The 17,201-nt window shown below is 43.3% G+C and overlaps 1 protein-coding gene across 10 annotated transcripts in view; it reads left to right on the plus strand.

Moving 5' to 3' along the window:
* The window catches only part of LOC130294253 (myosin-10-like), a 312,827-nt gene that overhangs the window by 37,032 nt on the left and 258,594 nt on the right, over nt 1–17,201 (plus strand). For 8 of the 10 annotated variants that reach the window (XM_056543841.1, XM_056543845.1, XM_056543848.1 and 5 more), the window contains exon 1: nt 9,383–9,523. The exons of the other annotated variants lie outside the window; for them this stretch is intronic. The gene's annotated coding sequence lies outside the window, so the exon portion shown is untranslated. Of the gene's footprint in view, nt 1–9,382; nt 9,524–17,201 lie in introns of those variants that run through there. 10 annotated transcript variants of the gene reach the window in all.

Raw genomic sequence — 17,201 nt, forward strand, 5'->3', positions numbered from 1 at the left:
GTGAACCACAATCCCTATTCATGGTGCTCAGGATGTCAGACTGCTCATGCATCACAATCCACATTCACGGCGCCTAGGGGATGCATGTGTCAAAGAAGGTGCGGAGAAGTGTTGCCTTAGCGCACCCTAGCCACACCTCATTGCACCCCTAAAAAATGTTGTTGTTTTTTTAGTGAAATAAAGGATCAACCAACATCTATGAAGACATGTAAAGTACCCATACACCAACATCTTTTATGGCTATGCTAGCAATTTCACATGCATAAGGCTTCTTTCACACTGCCATTAGCACACGGCAGTATGACAGTCGTTGAGGGAGTCTGGGGGAATAGCGGGAGAAAAATTACTGCTTGCACCATCTTCTACTGCTAGTCCCGTTACAAAATAATGGAGCCCGAAGGACCCCTTTATAGTAAATGGGATCCATCGGGACCCGTTATTGCTTATTATGCCCACCCATAAACTGCTGTTAAAGGCTGGAAAAAAAAAGGGCCTAATGGCCGTTTAGGGAGCTACTCAGCGTTTGGAACAAACTGTTCCGAACGCTGGAGCCGGCGCTGGAAGCTCGTGACGTCATGCCCCCTCCCATAGACTTGCATTGATGGGGCGGCGTGTGATGTCATGAGGGGGTGGGGCAATGACGTCACAAGCTTCCTGCTCCAGTGTTCGGAACAATTTGTTCCAAACTCTGAGCAGTGGAGTACCCCTTTAAGGACGGGGCACGTGTTAAACTAACATACGACAGATGCACTTTAAACAATTTTAATTTTCACAAGTGTAAACCCCGCCTATCTATAGTGCCCAAATGGTAATGCCATTTCTTAGTGGGACTCACAGGCAATATCTTCTCTCATTAGAATCGTCCTCTTGTATTTTATCTTCCATCTAGCTCGGACCGCTGTGACTATTCCTTCCAGACGTGTATCGTTTCTGCAGAATAGGTAGGGAAACATTTTAGGTGCAGCAATTACCCAGCACCACATAAAGTAGTACAGCTATAAGAAGATATGTCATTCAGAAACCAGGAAAAGCTCTTCACACCTAGCTTTTTTATGCTCCTGAATGGCATATCTGTTTATAATAGCTCCGCTATTATAGACCCGATTTGCCTATAACATATAATTAAAGCTGTCTATAATAGCTGAGCTATTATAAGCAGATATGCCATTTAGGAGCATGGAAAAGCTAGGTGAGAAATTGTCATCTAGCTTTTCTGGGCTCCTGAATGGCATATCTGCTTATCATAGCTCAGCTATTCTAGACAGATTTGACTAAAAGTTATAGGAAAATCTATCTATAATAGCTGAGCTATGATAAGCAGATATGCCATTCAGGAGCCCAGAAAAGCTAGGTGACAATTTCTCACCTAGCTTTTTCATTCTCCTGAATGGCATATCTGCTTATCATAGCTCAGCTATTATAGACATATTTCCCTATAACATATAGTCAAAGCTGTCTATAACAGCTGAGCTATTATAAGCAGATATGCCATTCAGGAGCATGAAAAAGCTAAGTGAGAAATTGTCATCTAACTTTTCTGGGCTCCTTATCATAGTTGCTTATCATAGTTGCTTATCATAGTTCAACTATTATAGACAGCTTTGACTATATGTTATAGGCAAATCTGTCTATAATAGCTGAGCTATTATAAGCAGATATGCCATTCACGAACCCAGAAAAGCTAGGTGACAATGTTTCACCTAGCTTTTTCGTACTCCTGAGTGGCATATCTTCTTATAATAGCTCAGCTACTATAAACAGAAATGCCATTCAGGAACATGGAAAAGCTAGGTGAGACATTGTCACCTAGCTTTTCTGTGCACCTGAATGGCAAGTCAGTTCATGCCTGGTAGACTAGTGATACCTTTGGGGGAAACTCCTAAGGCAGAGGCAGAGAGGAATGTGCGCCGGCAGCAGGACCTCAGGCAGGTGGAAGCTACAGCACACACAGTAGTTTTTTAAACTTGGCGGGCGCTGGCCAAACGGGGGGGGAGGGGACTCATACTCTACCCTGGTCATGTGGGGCACGCAGGTCAGCAGGTTATACAGCCACGTCACCACCAGGGCCGTAGGTAAGCCTGTGGGCTGGCCTGAGACATCGTAGGGCCAGCCCTCTTTTACGGTTAACCAGAGGCGGCTCTAGAATTTGTGAGGCCTTAGGCGTAACTCTAACATGAGGCCCCGGCATCATTTTCTGCAGACGTCACATAGTGATCCAATCGGCTGTGAGATGGTAAATTCTGTCCAGTACATCGAGACCATAATCACCAATAACACCAGTATACAAGGAGGGCAAAATAGAAAAAAAATACCATTTAGCAACTTTTGGGGTGCGTCTGTTTCTATGCAGTGCACTTTTCCATACGATTAAAATGATACCCTATTTATATAGGTTATTTCTATTTAACTACTTAAAAAAAAAATTCTTGTTGTACAAAACTGAGTTTGCTTTAAATTGTCTCTTCTCACACCTATAACCCTTTTATTTTTCTGCATACAAGGCTATATGAGGGCTCATTTTTTTGTGCTGTGATCTGAAGTTTTTATCAGGGCCATTTTTATTTTGATGACACCTTTTGACCGTGTTTTATTTTGTGATCAAAAATACGCACTTCTGGACTTTGATATTTTTTCACGCTTTTGCCTTTCACTGTGTAACTCAATTAACATTATATTAGTTCAGACATTTGCACATGCAGCGTTACCACATATGTTTATAGTGGGTTTTTTACATTATTTCATTTGAAAAATGAGAAAAGGGGGTGATTTAAACTTTTATTAGGGAAGGTGTTAAAAAAAAGTAAATACATGTGATTTATTATTATTTTTTACACTTTTTTAGTCCCCATGTATAGGCCGGACAGTATAGGCCAGCAAGAACAGGAACATAATACTGCGGGACTGTATACAGCGACTGTACTGTACCCACTGCCCTGGTTACTATTATATATATATGTTTATATGCATATATATAGCAGCTAGGGCAGTGGGTACAGTACAGGGCAGCTGATGTATATAGACCTGCATTATTATGTCCCTGTATACCAATGACTGTGCTGTGTCATCTGAACTGGCCCATACTACATATATTATATACGTAATATGGGCCAGGCAGGGCAGAGAACACAGCACAGTCATTGATATACAGTGACATAATACTGTTGGGCTATATACATTAATTGTGCTGTACCCACTGCCCTGGCTACTATATACATGCATATACGCATATGTATAGCAGCCAGGGCAGTGGGAACAGCACAGAACAGCTGATGTATATAGCCCAGCAGTATTATGTCACTGTGTATCAGTGTTTCCCAACCAGGGTGCCTCCAGCTGTTGCAAAACTACAACTACAGCAAACTGGTAGTTGTAGTTTTGCAACAGCTGGAGGAACCCTGGTTGGGAAACACTGCTGTATATCAATGACTGTACTGTGTTCTCTGGCTGGCCCAGACAGCATATACTACTGTATATAAATATATATAGGGCAGAGGGTACAGCACAGTCACTGGTATACAGTTAGTGACTGAATGCAGCCTGAGCCAGGCCCGGCCACTGGGACTTAACTACAGAGCTCGTCACCTTCTGACCTTCTTTCTCGCACTGATGGCCGCCTCTGCAGGTCGGAGACTGCCAGACTGGATGGAGCTCTGCTCACATGGAGGGAAGATCCAGACCGCAGAGGCTGTACAGCTATGAGGCAGTGTCTCTCTCTCTCTCTTCAGCTCTGCGGTGAGCAGCCGGGGGAGGGGTCAGGCGGGCAGGGACTATTAACTAATAAGCTGCAATGTCTTTGGCACATGACCAGCCCCATCAGCTTCCTCTCTTAAAGGGGCAGCAGGGGCTGGCCGGAAGCAGCCCTGGAGCCCAAAGGAAGTGTTTTATTTTTAAACTTCACTCCTTGCAGTCGGGTTTGGAGAGTAGGGAGTTGCGCCAGTCGGTCTGTGCAGGCCGTTTGTGTGGGCCGCTGGGCCTATTTTAGCGCAGGGGCCTGGAGCTGCCGCTCCATCCGCCCCTACGTTAATCCGGCCCTGGCTATGGGCAACTGGTCAATTTTTTCTCTGCACAGGTTTTACTAAATCTCCCCCTATCTCTTTAGAAAGTATGACATGGTAATTTGACCCATTATCTGTGTTTTGGACTTTTGTTTTACATTATGCTTTTCATTACCTACAGTTTATTGAATAATACCTATTTAACCCTTGAATTTCTTCATTTGCAAGCTTTTTTGGCTTTCAGTAAGCACTAGTGAATTCCAGTGGTATTGTGTCTAAGGTGTGACTTCTTCTGGCAGACGGTTGCTATCATCCTGCCTCACCCCTGTAGATTCTCTCTGTCATTGTCCAAGTATTTCAGTTTATTTCACATACAGAACACACCCTACCTGAGTGACGGCACCTCCTGTTCCTGGCATAGGGCCAAAGGGTGGTAAGCTTCTGCTGAGCATTTTCTGCCCTTTTTTGGAAGTGGGAAAAACATGCTCTCCTCCCACCTGCAGTCACAGATAGAAGTCTTGCGTGATCTGCACGGTGCAGGTAAAGGAGTGGCACACGGGATACTGCACTTCTCTGTAATATTTTTTTAAGATTCTACAAAATGGCAACTTTGCAACTCCTGTAAATGCTGGGCAATGCTAAACTACTAATGCAGAAGTATTCAGCCGGTTATTATAGGTCTGTGCAGCAACCTATGTGGTATTGTAAGTGTAATTTGAGAACATGAAAATGAGCAACTCATGATATGCCAGAGCATTAAGGATAGAGCCTAGTAAAGGGCAGCTACCATCTGCCAGTGTGTAGTCCAGTTTCAAGGATATACGGGGACATTTATCATTGTTGCTTAGGTGAGCGAGTTCTGTAGTCGTTATTTTATTTTATTTTGCTATAGTTTTGCTTATGTGTGACACATTTATCATACTATCAAATGGGGTTGACGGCCTAGGCAGTAACAGGCTGGCGTTATTTAGGCTGGGGAGGGCGGGTAACAATGGTCCTCACCCACCCTGGTAACATCAGGCTGTTTCTGCTTGATTGGTATCTTGCTGAGAATGAAAATACAGGTAACCACACACATTTTTTTTTTGCATAAATAATTAAATATATATATATATATATATATATATATATATATATATATTTATATAGCTCATAGGGTTCCCCTTATTTTTATTCTCAGCCAAATACCAACCAAGCAGCAACAGCCTGATGTTACCAGGGTGGGTGAAGACCATTGTTACTGGCCCTCCCCAGCCTTAATAATGCCAGCCTGTTACCGCCTAAGCCCAGGAGCACCATTTTAGAGGCCCAGGCCTGTTGGTACCAGCTCTTCCCGGCACCCCTGTGGCGGTGGGTACCGGGGTAATAATTGGGGATTAGCACTAGCTGTTTTTGTGGCTAACACTAGGCCCGGCTTAGTAATGGAGTCTGTCTATAAGATGCCTTCTACTACTACTAAGTCTGTCAAGTAAATAAAAAAAACACTGAAATATTTTGTGCAAGGAAAACAGGTAAGTATATAGTAAGGTGCCAAAAAAGGCACTATCCAAGGCACTGTCATCAAGCAGAAAGACTAGTGCATCAGTCAAGTACAAGTAGTAGCAGTTTCTTATCCCAGTTGTGCTAACACGAACACAACACTACTTTACTTTAAGAATGAAATATAAATATAGAACATGTTTGAAGAGAAAAAAGGCAGTCCAGACACCAGGTACCAGCATTTCAAAACCGAACATGTACAATAGTTGGATATCAAGGTTTTTAAAGGGGTACTCCGGTGCTTAGACATCTTATCCCCTATCCAAAGTATAGGGGATAAGATACCTGATCCCGGGAGTCCCGCCGCTGGGGACTCCCTGGATCATGCACGCGGCACCCCGTTTGTAATCAGTCCCCGGAGCGTGTTCGCTCCGAGACTGATTACCGGTGACTACAGGGCAGGCGGCGTGTGACGTCACGCCCCCACCCCCGTGTGATGTCATGCTCCACCCCTCAATGCAAGCCTACGGGAGGGGGCGTGACAGCTATCACGCCCCCTCCCGTAGGCTTGCATTGAGAGGCAGAGCGTGACATCACACGTGGGCGGGACGTCGCATGCCGCCCGCCCTGTAGTCGCCGGTAATCAGTCTGATTACAAACGGGGTGCCGCGTGCATGATCCCGGGGGTCCCCAGTGGCAGGACTCCCGCGATCAGGCATCTTATCCCCTATCCTTTGGATAGGGGATAAGATGTCTAAGCACCGGAGTATACCTTTAAGACTGATGCATCTATCCTTAGTCTAGGCCATTAATATCAGGCTAGGTTCCCATCTGCACCAGAGGTTCTGTTGAAGGGGTACTCTTGCCCCAAGACATCTTATCCCCTATCCGACATCCGCGATCGCGCAGATGTCCGCCATTAACCCGTCAGATGCCATGATCAATACAGATCACGGCATCTGCGGCAGTGCGGTACTTTGAATGGATGTACTTTGAAGCGCAGCTGTGGCGATCCGATCATCCAGCATGGCGGCCAGAGGTCCCCTCACCTGGCTCCGGCCGTCTCCCAGGGTCTTCTGCTCTGGTCTGAGATCGAACAGACCAGAGCAGAAGATCACTGATAATACTGATCAGTGCTGTGTGCTATACATAGCACTGAACAGTATTAGCAATCAAATGATTGCTATAGATAGTCCCCTAGGGGGACATTAAAAATGTAAAAAAAAAAGTTGAAAATTTTTAAACTAAAAAGTAAAAAAAAAGTGAAAAATCCCCTCCCCCCAATACAAATTAAAACATTTTTTTTAATAAACATATTTGGTATCGCCACGTGCGTAAATGTCCGAAATATCAAAATATAATGTTAATGATCCTGTACGGTGAATGACGTAAACGAAAAAATAAAAAAGTCAAAAAATGCTGCTTTTTTGTCACATTTTATTCAAAAAATCTTTTTTTTTAAATTATCAAAAGTTTTATATATGCAAATGTGGTATCAATAAAAAGTACAGATGACAGCGCAAACAATGAGCCCTCATACTGCTCTATATATGGAAAAATGAAAAAGTTATAGGTGGTCAAAATAGGGCAATTTTAGATTACTGATTTTGTACAAAATGTGTTTTTTAAGCGGTACAAAAATATAAAAGTATCGAGCCATGGGTATCATTTTAATCATATTGACCCACAGAAAAAAGAACACGTCATTTTTACTGTAAAGTGTACAGTGTGAAAACAAAACCCTCCAAAATGTGCAAAATTTTTGTTCTCATTTAAATTACCTCCCTAAAAAAATTTGTTTTGGGTTCGCCGTACATTTTATGTTAAAATGTGAGGTTTCATTACAAAGTACAATTGGTCACACAAAAAACAAGCCCTTATATGGGTCTGTAGATGGAACTATAAAAGAATTATGGATTTTAGAAGGCATGGAGGAAAAAACGAAAACGCAAAAATAAAATTGGCCTGGCCCTTAAGGTGAAAATGGGGTTGGTCCTTAAGGGATTAAAGGGGAACTCCGGTGGAAATTTTTTTCTTTTATGGATAAGAATGGACTGCAAGCAGTTAAGGGCACAGTCAACACACATGGTGAGATTGAAGATATCTACTTGCGCCATTGTGCTGTTTACTCTCTAAGGCTTATATTCAAATTTATACAAAGCAGTATGTAAAGTACAGAAATATTGTAGCTTTCACCATGCCCATATTTTCTAAATGGACCCTTTTTTACTTTTAAAAGTGATCATATGTTCAGAATTCAGTATGAACCAATAACTATTGAATATCAAACTTAAGATTTATTAATTTTAAAAAGAATCTGACCGAATGCCAAGGAATCTGTGTTTTCCCTATTATACACAAGTCTGGGCTGCCTGCTCACTGAGAACTGCCACAAGGCTCTATACTGGCCAAAGCTGCAGAGCGGAGTAAGTGGTGCACTGCAGATGTGAGTGTAGTCTTTATGTCAATAGGGATCTATTGTATAATAAAAATGGATCAAACTTTCAAATATACTTTATGTATATTTTATTTTTGAAGCACAAAGTAAATTAGTTACCGTATATATAGTATAAGCCGAGTTTTTCTGCTGAAAACGCCCCCCTCGGCTTATACCCGAGTGAACTCTCCCGAGTCTGTCAATCCCTTCATCAGTGGTCTTCAACCTGCGGACCTCCAGATGTTGCAAAACTTCAACTCCCAGCATGCTGGGTGTTGTAGTTTTGCAACATCTGGAGGTCCGCAGGTTGAAGACCACTGCGACCTTTGTCATCATCCAGCCCCCCCCCTCCCCCTTTTGTTTTGTACTCACCTCCCCTCGGCGGGAAGTTAGGGTGAGCTAGTCCGGGCCATCTATGCTGCAGGGACCGTCCGGTGGGGAGGATTAGTCATTACGGGCTGTCCATTTTCACCGGGGGGGCCTCTTCTCCATGCTTCGGGCCCAGCCCCGGACTAGTGACTTTGCCTTGACGACGATGCACAGGGACATTCATGCTCAACGTCCCTATGCGTCATCGTCAAGGCAACGTCACTAGTCCTGGGCCGGGCCCGAAGCGCGGAGAAGAGGCCCCCTCCAGTGAAAATGGACAGCCCGCAACGACTAATCCTCCCCACCGGATGGTCCCTGCAGCATAGATGGCCCGGATCAGCTCACCCTAACTTCCCGCCGAGGGGAGGTGAGTACAAAACAAAAAGGGGGGGGGGGGGCTGGATGATGACGAAGGCTGCAGTGGTCTTCAACCTGTGGACCTCCAGAGGTTTCAAAACTACAACACCCAGCATGCCCGGACATACTGGGAGTTGTAGTTTTGCAACATCTGGAGATCCGCAGGTTGAAGACCACTGATAAAGGAATTCACAGGCGGTGATGAAGGAGTGGGGGGGGATGATGACGGGGGTCTGGATGATTACATGGGGAGATGATGTATTTCCCACCCTAGGCTTATAGTCGCGTCATTAACTTTTCCTGGGTTTTTGGGGTGAAATTAGGGGCCTCGGCTTATATTCAAGTATATACGGTACTTTTAATTGTGCTATGTTTAAGCTTTACATATAAGAATACACTTAAGACATAGCTGTAAAAATCGAAATATATTTGGTAGAAGGATAACAAGAATGTGCCTGCATCCAGTCCTCTTTTAGCATCTGTTTTCAATCACAACGCTCCAAGTAAAATGAATGTAGTCTTTATTTGGCAAGAAAGTAGTAGAGTAACTTGGCTTTACAATGAGGAAACATTTTACACCTTTGTCAGAATAGATGAAAAATGTCTTGGGCCCAACCCTTTGTCTCTAGGTATGATGTTTGCTTCTGAGGTCTCAGCACATTACATGGGAGAGTTGTGCATTCCTGGCCCCTCCTTGCTCAATGACATCAGGGACCTTTGCACTCCCCTCCTCTCCTTCCGGACATGCACTGACAGTAGAGTGTCTGGATTCCCAGCAAGCTGCGGGACGCATCCACCTTTGAGTTATCTACCTGTTCTGCAGAAGAGGGAATACATTTCTTATTTTTTCTGGTTCGGCGGGAAAATACACATCACTTGAGTGCAGGTATGTTTCATATTCCACAGCTAGTCCCAGAAGTTGTATAGAGCTCCAGAGTCTTTCATTACTGTGAAGCTGCTGGGGGGGAGGGAAGTTTTCCCAACAGGTTAAAGCTCTCGTACATTATTATTTCACTTTTTATTATTGGATGTGTTGAGTGGTTATCTGTATCACTGTCTTTCCTCACTATATATATATATATATATATATATATATATATATATATATATATATCTCCTGCAGCACATGTGCATTTCACTTTCATTTAGTTTTTTTTTATGAGGTTCTTGTAAGGGTAATGCTTAAGAATGCTTAACAATAAGTATGCAAGAACAAAATGTATCCAAAAGCTGGTATCATCTGCTTTATAGTGGTTACTATAGTGAGATCTGTTGTGTGACTCAATATATGGAGGACAGTGATCTGCTACCTGTGGCTTTCCAACTGATGTGCAAATGCAACGCCCTGCATGTCCTCACAGTAGCAGGCGTACACCTAAAGGTTGGAGACCTTTGATATTTTTCGCTACTTAGTATACCATATTATGTAATATTGCATTTTATGTCAATATCTCAGTTAGTGCTTGGCGGTATACCAGTTTACACCGAATACCGAAATTTTTGGGCTGCATGATATGAATTTTTCCCATACCGCAATACCGGTTGGGCCCCTCCCCCTTGGGAATTAATGAATTGTCAACCCAGCGCAGCGCTGTCCCCACATCGGGGAACTAATCATATGTGACCCGCCAGCGCTGTTCTGCTCCCCCCACCAAATCATGTGACCCGCCGGCGCTGTTCTGCTCCCCCCACCAAATCATGTGACCCGCCAGCACTGTTCTGCTCCCCCCACCAAATCATGTGACCCGCCAGCACTGTTCTGCTCCCCCCACCAAATCATGTGACCCGCTAGCGCTGTTCTGCTCCCCCCACCAAATCATGTGACCAGCCAGCGCTGTTCTGCTCCCCCCACCAAATCATTTGACCCGCCAGCGTTGTTCTGCTCCCCCCCCCCCCCCCAATTAATTATCAGCCCAGTGGGGTACTACTCACATATGTCACCCGCAAGCACTACCCTCCTCCTCTTTGTTGGGCGCCGCCGGCAATGGAACTCTATACTGTACGCCAGTGGTCTCCAACCTGCGGACCTCCAGATGTTGCAAAACTACAACTCCCAGCATGCCCGGACAGCCGTTGGCTGTCCAGGCATGCTGGGAGTTGTAGTTTTGCAACAGCTGGAGGACCGCAGGTTGGAGACCACTGCTGTACACTGTATCCCTATGCCTGGGCTGCAAAAGATAAAGAAAATAAACTTTAACTTACCTACGTCGGCCTTACGCTGGGGACGGGAACGTCGGACAGCCGTCAGCCTATCACCGGCCGCAGCGATGTCCCGTCCCGGCCAGTGATAGGCTGAGCCCACTGTCATGTAAGGAGCTCTGGCCGGCTTCTTACATGACAGTGCGTTTAACCTATCACTGGCCGGGGCGGGACATAGCTGCAGCCGGTGATAGGCTGATGGCTGTCCGACATTCCAGTCCCGAGGAACAGCTTGTGGCCAACGTAGGTAAGTTAGTTTTAGTTTCTTTATCTTTTGCAGCCCGGGCATAGGGATACAGCGTACAGCAGTGGTCTCCAACCAGCCATTGGCTGTCCGGGCATCCTGCGAGTTGTAGTTTTGCAACATCTGGAGGTCCGCAAGTTGGAGACCATTGGCATACAGTATAGAGTTCCATCGCCGGCGGCGCCCAACAAAGAGGAGGCGGGCAGTGCTTGCGGGTGACATATGTAAGTAGTACCCCGCTGGGCTGATAATTGGGGGGGGGGGAGCAGAACAGTGCTGGCGGCTCATATGATTTGGGGGGGGTGGTGAAAGAAATGCCGTTATATACCGTGGAACCGCCATAAGTTACAAAAATACCGTAATACACATATTTGGTCATACCGCCCAGCTCTAATCTCAGTTTTATCATTAGCTATCATAATTTTTTCAAATTACAATTCATTTGGTAGAGAAATGCCATACACTGCAGCTCTTTAAGTTTCTCAGAGTCTCCTAGCGTCTGGGGCTGTTTCGAGTGATGTAGGTCCAAATGAAAGTATTACAAATGTATTGGCATGAACATGTTTCCTTGGCACATTTACTTAAAAAAAAAAAAAAACAATAAGCAGTGAGGAGTGTGACTAAAAATGTTTAGCTTGGCGGAGAAGCAAATATTTTATTTTTTGATGGTAATAGATTACAGTTAACCAAAAAGTAGACAAAAGGTTATTAATGAAGCCCATAAACCATTAATGCCCATTACAAGAGTATACCTGAACACCATCTCACTTACACATTACAATGCTATGTGCTTGAAGCTCATAATGACTGTTGGACCTGAGCTTTATTGCTGTGTATATATGATGACGATTCCTGGTAGAAGAAGTAGGAACCCAACCATCCTCTGCTAGCAGTAAAATATAGAAATACTGATTTAGATCTGGTGCATGTGGATAAAAGTGGTCAGCGTAAATGTTCATCGTGTAGATTAAACTATTTGCTGTAGAATAAAGAGACGAGCCTGGATATTGCTGCAATATTTTTTTTGTTTTACTTTAAAGAGGAACTTCGGTGGAAACAAGTAGAAAACAAAATGTTTTCAAATCAACAGGTGCCTGAAAGTTAATCAGATTTGTAAATTACTTCTATTAAAAAATCTTAATCCTTCCAGTACTTATTAGCTGCTACGTAAAACAGAGAAATTTGTGAATTACTTTTTTGTCTGACAACAGTGCTCTCTGCTGACACCCCTGTCTGTGTCTGGAACTGTCCATATTAGAATCATATCCCCATGGAAAACCTCTCCTGCTCTGGACAGTTCCTAACACGAACATAGGTGTCAGTATAGAGCACTGTTGTCAGGCAGAAAAGAACTCCACAAATTTCTTTGTAGTATATGTACATTTTTTTTCCACCAGAGTTCCCCTTTAAGCCTTCTGTGTAGAAAGCCATGGTTGCCCACAGGCCCTGCTACCAAGGTAAATTCTTATTTTGCTCATAGAGGCCTAGATGATAATAGAGGCCTAGATGATAAGTTAAGGGTTAATATATACTGTGTTTACAGTGTATCCATTTCACCTGACTGTCCTTACCACAGGGCTCATGTACATTCATTTTTTATTTTTTATCCCAGAAGCCTATGGCTATATAGCTATACAGACCATCTGTCAGATGTATATATTGTTAAGGTACATGAATCTGGTCAGTAGGCCAATGAAGAGACTTCCTAATTCCTCTTGTAGCTGAAAAGACTTTTACATTGATGTTTAATGGCTTCTATCCAGAGGTTCTTTTTTACTACTTTTGGGAAATGTGTAGGTTATTGTTGACTTAACACTTAGAGAAGCAGCTACATCTATAGGGTGGGGCAAATTGGTGCGTGACTTTGTAGTTGAAAGATTATAACACGTATAACAAAGGCATCTTCTCACCATTTTGTAAGGCTGCCTTCACACCAGTGGCATAGCGTGGGTTGTCAGCACCAGGGGCAAGGCACGTAATTTGCGCCCCCTAACCCGTGGATTTTAGCACTCGAGTCTCTTCCACTAGATTAGTTAAAGAAACCCTTACCCCCTAAGCACATGTATGTACATGTATTGCTCCCCCCCACAATATTAGGCAGCTCCCCCCACATTTGTAGGCAGCTCCCCCCCCCACATTAGGTCAGCAGTTGCCCCACAATAGTAGGCAGCTTCCCCCCACCTCACATATACAGTGTGTGGCTGGAGGCTGTATGTCTGTACTGCTGCCCCCACAGTGATATGGTCACCGCTTCTCCGGCCTGGGGTCACATCTACTGCTATGGCCTATGGACCATAGCAGTAGGTGCCGGGACCGGGGGAGCAGTGACCAGAACACTGAAGAAGATGACGCGCCGCCGGTCACTTACCAGGCCCCGGCCAGCGCACGTCCTCCCGCGATGATCCTGCGGTCCTCCTGAGTCTCTATGGTTGTACGCACGGGATGTCAGCGACGTCCCGTCCGTACAACCATAGAGGCGGAGAAGCGAAGGACCGAAGGAGGACGCGCGCTGGCCGGGGAATGGTGAGTGACCGGCAGACATCCTTATGTCCCAAAAAGATTTTTCGGGGGACAGGGATGTCCGGGATAGGAATGCTTCTTTTTATGTGCCCGGGCCGGCTCCCGTGTGTGGCTGCAGGCGGGGGCCGGCCAAAGCATATAAAAACTAATACTGTATACTAAAAACCAGGGGGCCTCCAGCTGTTGTGAAACTACAACTCCCAGCATGCCCGGGCAGCCTTTGCCGATCCGGGCATGCTGGGAGTTGTAGTTTCACAACGGCTGGAGGCCCCCTGGTTTTTAGTATACAGTATTAGTTTTTATATGCTCTGGCCGGCCCCCGCCTGCAGCCACACACGGGAGCCGGCCCGGGCACATAAAAAGAAATATTCCTATCCCGGAGAGCGCGCCCCCCCAGATGTTGCGCCCGGTGCGGCCTGCACCCCACGCTACGCCTCTGCTTCACACTATAAAATTCATCCGTTTTAAAGATCCGTTTGATGTTCCGTTATGAAAACCCTGAAAATTGGCCATTAAACGTCCGTTAGAAAATCCCATACGTCCGTTAGAAAATCCCATTATAGTCTATGGGATTTTTACATTATCCGTTTTAATCCGTCATAGTCCGTTATGAATAACGGACGTTATTTTGTGACGGAAGATGGTAACGGGAGAAATAGTGCATGTACTATTTCTTCCGTTCATTCCGCCATAACAAAATAACATCCGTTATTAATAACGGACTATAACGGATTAAAACGGATAATGTAAAAATCCCATAGACTATATGGGATTTTCTAACGGACGTTTAATGGCCGATTTTCAGGGTTTTCATAACGGAACATCAAACGGATCTTTAAAACGGATGAATGTTATAGTGTGAAAGCAGCCTAATTCTTTTTCCATATTAAAAGACATGGATCAGAGTTTGGTGTGGACCTTTACACAATTTTCTACCAAAGCTAGCATTAAAAGATGTTTTTTTTTTAACACCTAAAGGACTGGTCGAATTGTAGTTTTTGTCCTTTAGTTTTTTTCTCCTTCTCTTTTAATAGCCATAATTATTTTATTTTTTCTTTATTATCTGACCACTTTGGTATTAATCTGACTTTTTGTTCTCTTTTATTCCATTTCTTCTGGGATGTGATTTAAAAAAAATGCTAATTTAGTGTTCAGCTATTTTTACGTTTACACCATACACTGTGCGTTTTTTTTATTTTTAAATAGTTGGGACAATTGCACAAGCGGTGATACCAAATATCTTTGTTTGTTTTTTTTGTTTACACTTTTCTTTTTTTTCAAATTCAAAAGGTTTTTATTAAGTAAATAACACATGAAAATACATAGAGCATATAATGAAAGGCAATGAGGATACATAGGTGACCATGTAGGTCCAGGTATCATAGACAATGCTCAAACGGTATTAAATACAAAATAAGGTGGTAATCTATTTTTAATAAAGGGGGAAGATTTGAAAATGAGAGAAGAGTATGCAGAAGGGGCAAGAGGGAAAACAGGGTAAAGTGAGTAGGAGGGGAAAAGCATGGACAACGAGAGAGCAGCCCAACGGGGCAAGGGAGGAGGACCCAGAGCGAAAGGAATCCAAAGAACAGAAACTAGACCAGGGCAGTCAAGTGGAGGCATAACAAGACACTTCAGAGGGGGACACAGCCAGTAGTTCTTCAATGCGTTGAGTAGAGGCTATTTCAGCAACCCACTCATCTACAGTAGGAGCTTCCGGTGAGCGCCAATGCCGCGGGATTACCGTTTTCGTTTGATTATATTCAAACATTTAATACAACTTATTTAATAATTAACATCAATTTCTGCAGTTTTGCATATTGCATAGGATTTCTCCTAGCCCACTTTTTTAATACAGAATAGGAAGACATATTGATTGCAGGTGTTCACGGTGTGGGGAGGGAGAAACAAATCTTATTCAAATGTTGTGGGGCTGTGCCTAATTGTACTTGTTTTGGAGGGAAATTTTTATGGCGTTGAGAACATTATAAGAGTTGAGCATGGAGTTCGGAAAGAAAGTTCTGCCCTCAAATCCCTAGTTTGGGTGATGATGGAACATAACAAAACAAGTCAAACGAAGTGATAAGATATTTTTTAATGCCAGACTATTGATTGCTTAAAAAATGGTTCACTCAGAGGCTCCCTAATACCTTGGCTTGATTGGAATTTATTAGCCTCCTTAAAAATCTATTGTTGAGATAAAGGGGTTGTTTTTTTGTTATTTTCCTTCTTTGCAGCAGAAGATTGGTGGCTGAAGGGGGTGTTACATTCCTTTAATATAACAATTGCTGACCACGTAATGGATTGACAAGCCTGTTCTCCCAGAGAAAGAATTTCCTCTTTACCTAGATAAGTGGATTCTTTACTCTAAGAGCAGTGAAACTGTGGGATTCTGTGCAAGATGAAGTGGCCATGGTGAACTCAATGTAAGAGTACACAAAGGGCTTGAATGTATATCTGGAGAGTAATAATATTACTAGTTATAGTCACTAGATTCTGGAGAATGGTTGTTCATCCAAGGATTTATTCTTATGTTTGATTTGAAGTCAAGAAGGAACGTGTCTCCCTAAACTGAAGAATATGCGCTTCTACCTCATTGCCTCATTTACCTATCTCTAAATAAATCCTATAGGGTAATAGGCTATGTTCAGCCTTACAAAGATATATATATATATATATATATATATATATATATTGATTTGCAGACCCCTGAGGTACCCCACTGTCCTCGCTCTGAATATACAACATTGACTGCAACCCTCTGTTGTCTGTCCCTTAGACACTGCCAAATCCATTCAACAATATTGGAATTCAAGCTCAAAGACTGCAGTTTATTGATAAGTTTTCTATGTGGGACATTGTCAAAAGACATACTAAAATCTACATACGCATTGTCTATTTGCACCTCCTTGATCCATAATTTTGGCCACCCATTAAAAAAAAAATCAATAAGATTAGTTTGACATCATCTCCCTGAAGTAAACCCATGTTGTTTTTCAACGTGCAATCCATGTGATTATAGATATTAAACAATCCTATGCTTTAATATTGTTTCCATTAATTTCCCCACTATTGATTTCAGCCTTTCTGGACTATAGTTGCCCGATTCCTTTCTGCTACCTTTCTTTTTGTAAATGGGCACAACATTTGCTCATTTCCAATCTTCTGGGACTACTCTTATCAGTGATAATTTAATCTGTTAACAGTGTGGCTTGTACACCACTTTGGCTCTTTGGATGTAACCCATGATGCCCCTGTGAGTTATTTGTCTTTACTTTAGACCGCTGAAGTAAAACCTTTTCCTCATTTGTCATGTATCCAATGATTCATTAGTCTTTCTCCATAACAGAAGTATTCATTAAGGTAGCCAGCTAGTCCTTTATTCTCTTTTACATACCTTCCTAAATTAGTTTTTACCCAATTAATCCTTTTAATTTCCTTTTTGGTTTATATAAAAATGTTGTATCCCTATTTTCACTGACTGAGCATTTTTCTCTTTTGCTTGTGCTTTAGAAGCTCTTATAACTTGCTTGGTACCACAGTGGTTTCTTCTGTTTTTTTTTTATTTTACTGATAAGCCTGATGCAATTTTCTGTTGCCT

This window comes from Hyla sarda, chromosome 10 (genome assembly GCF_029499605.1).
Source record: "Hyla sarda isolate aHylSar1 chromosome 10, aHylSar1.hap1, whole genome shotgun sequence".
NCBI classification, from domain to species: Eukaryota; Metazoa; Chordata; class Amphibia; order Anura; family Hylidae; genus Hyla; species Hyla sarda.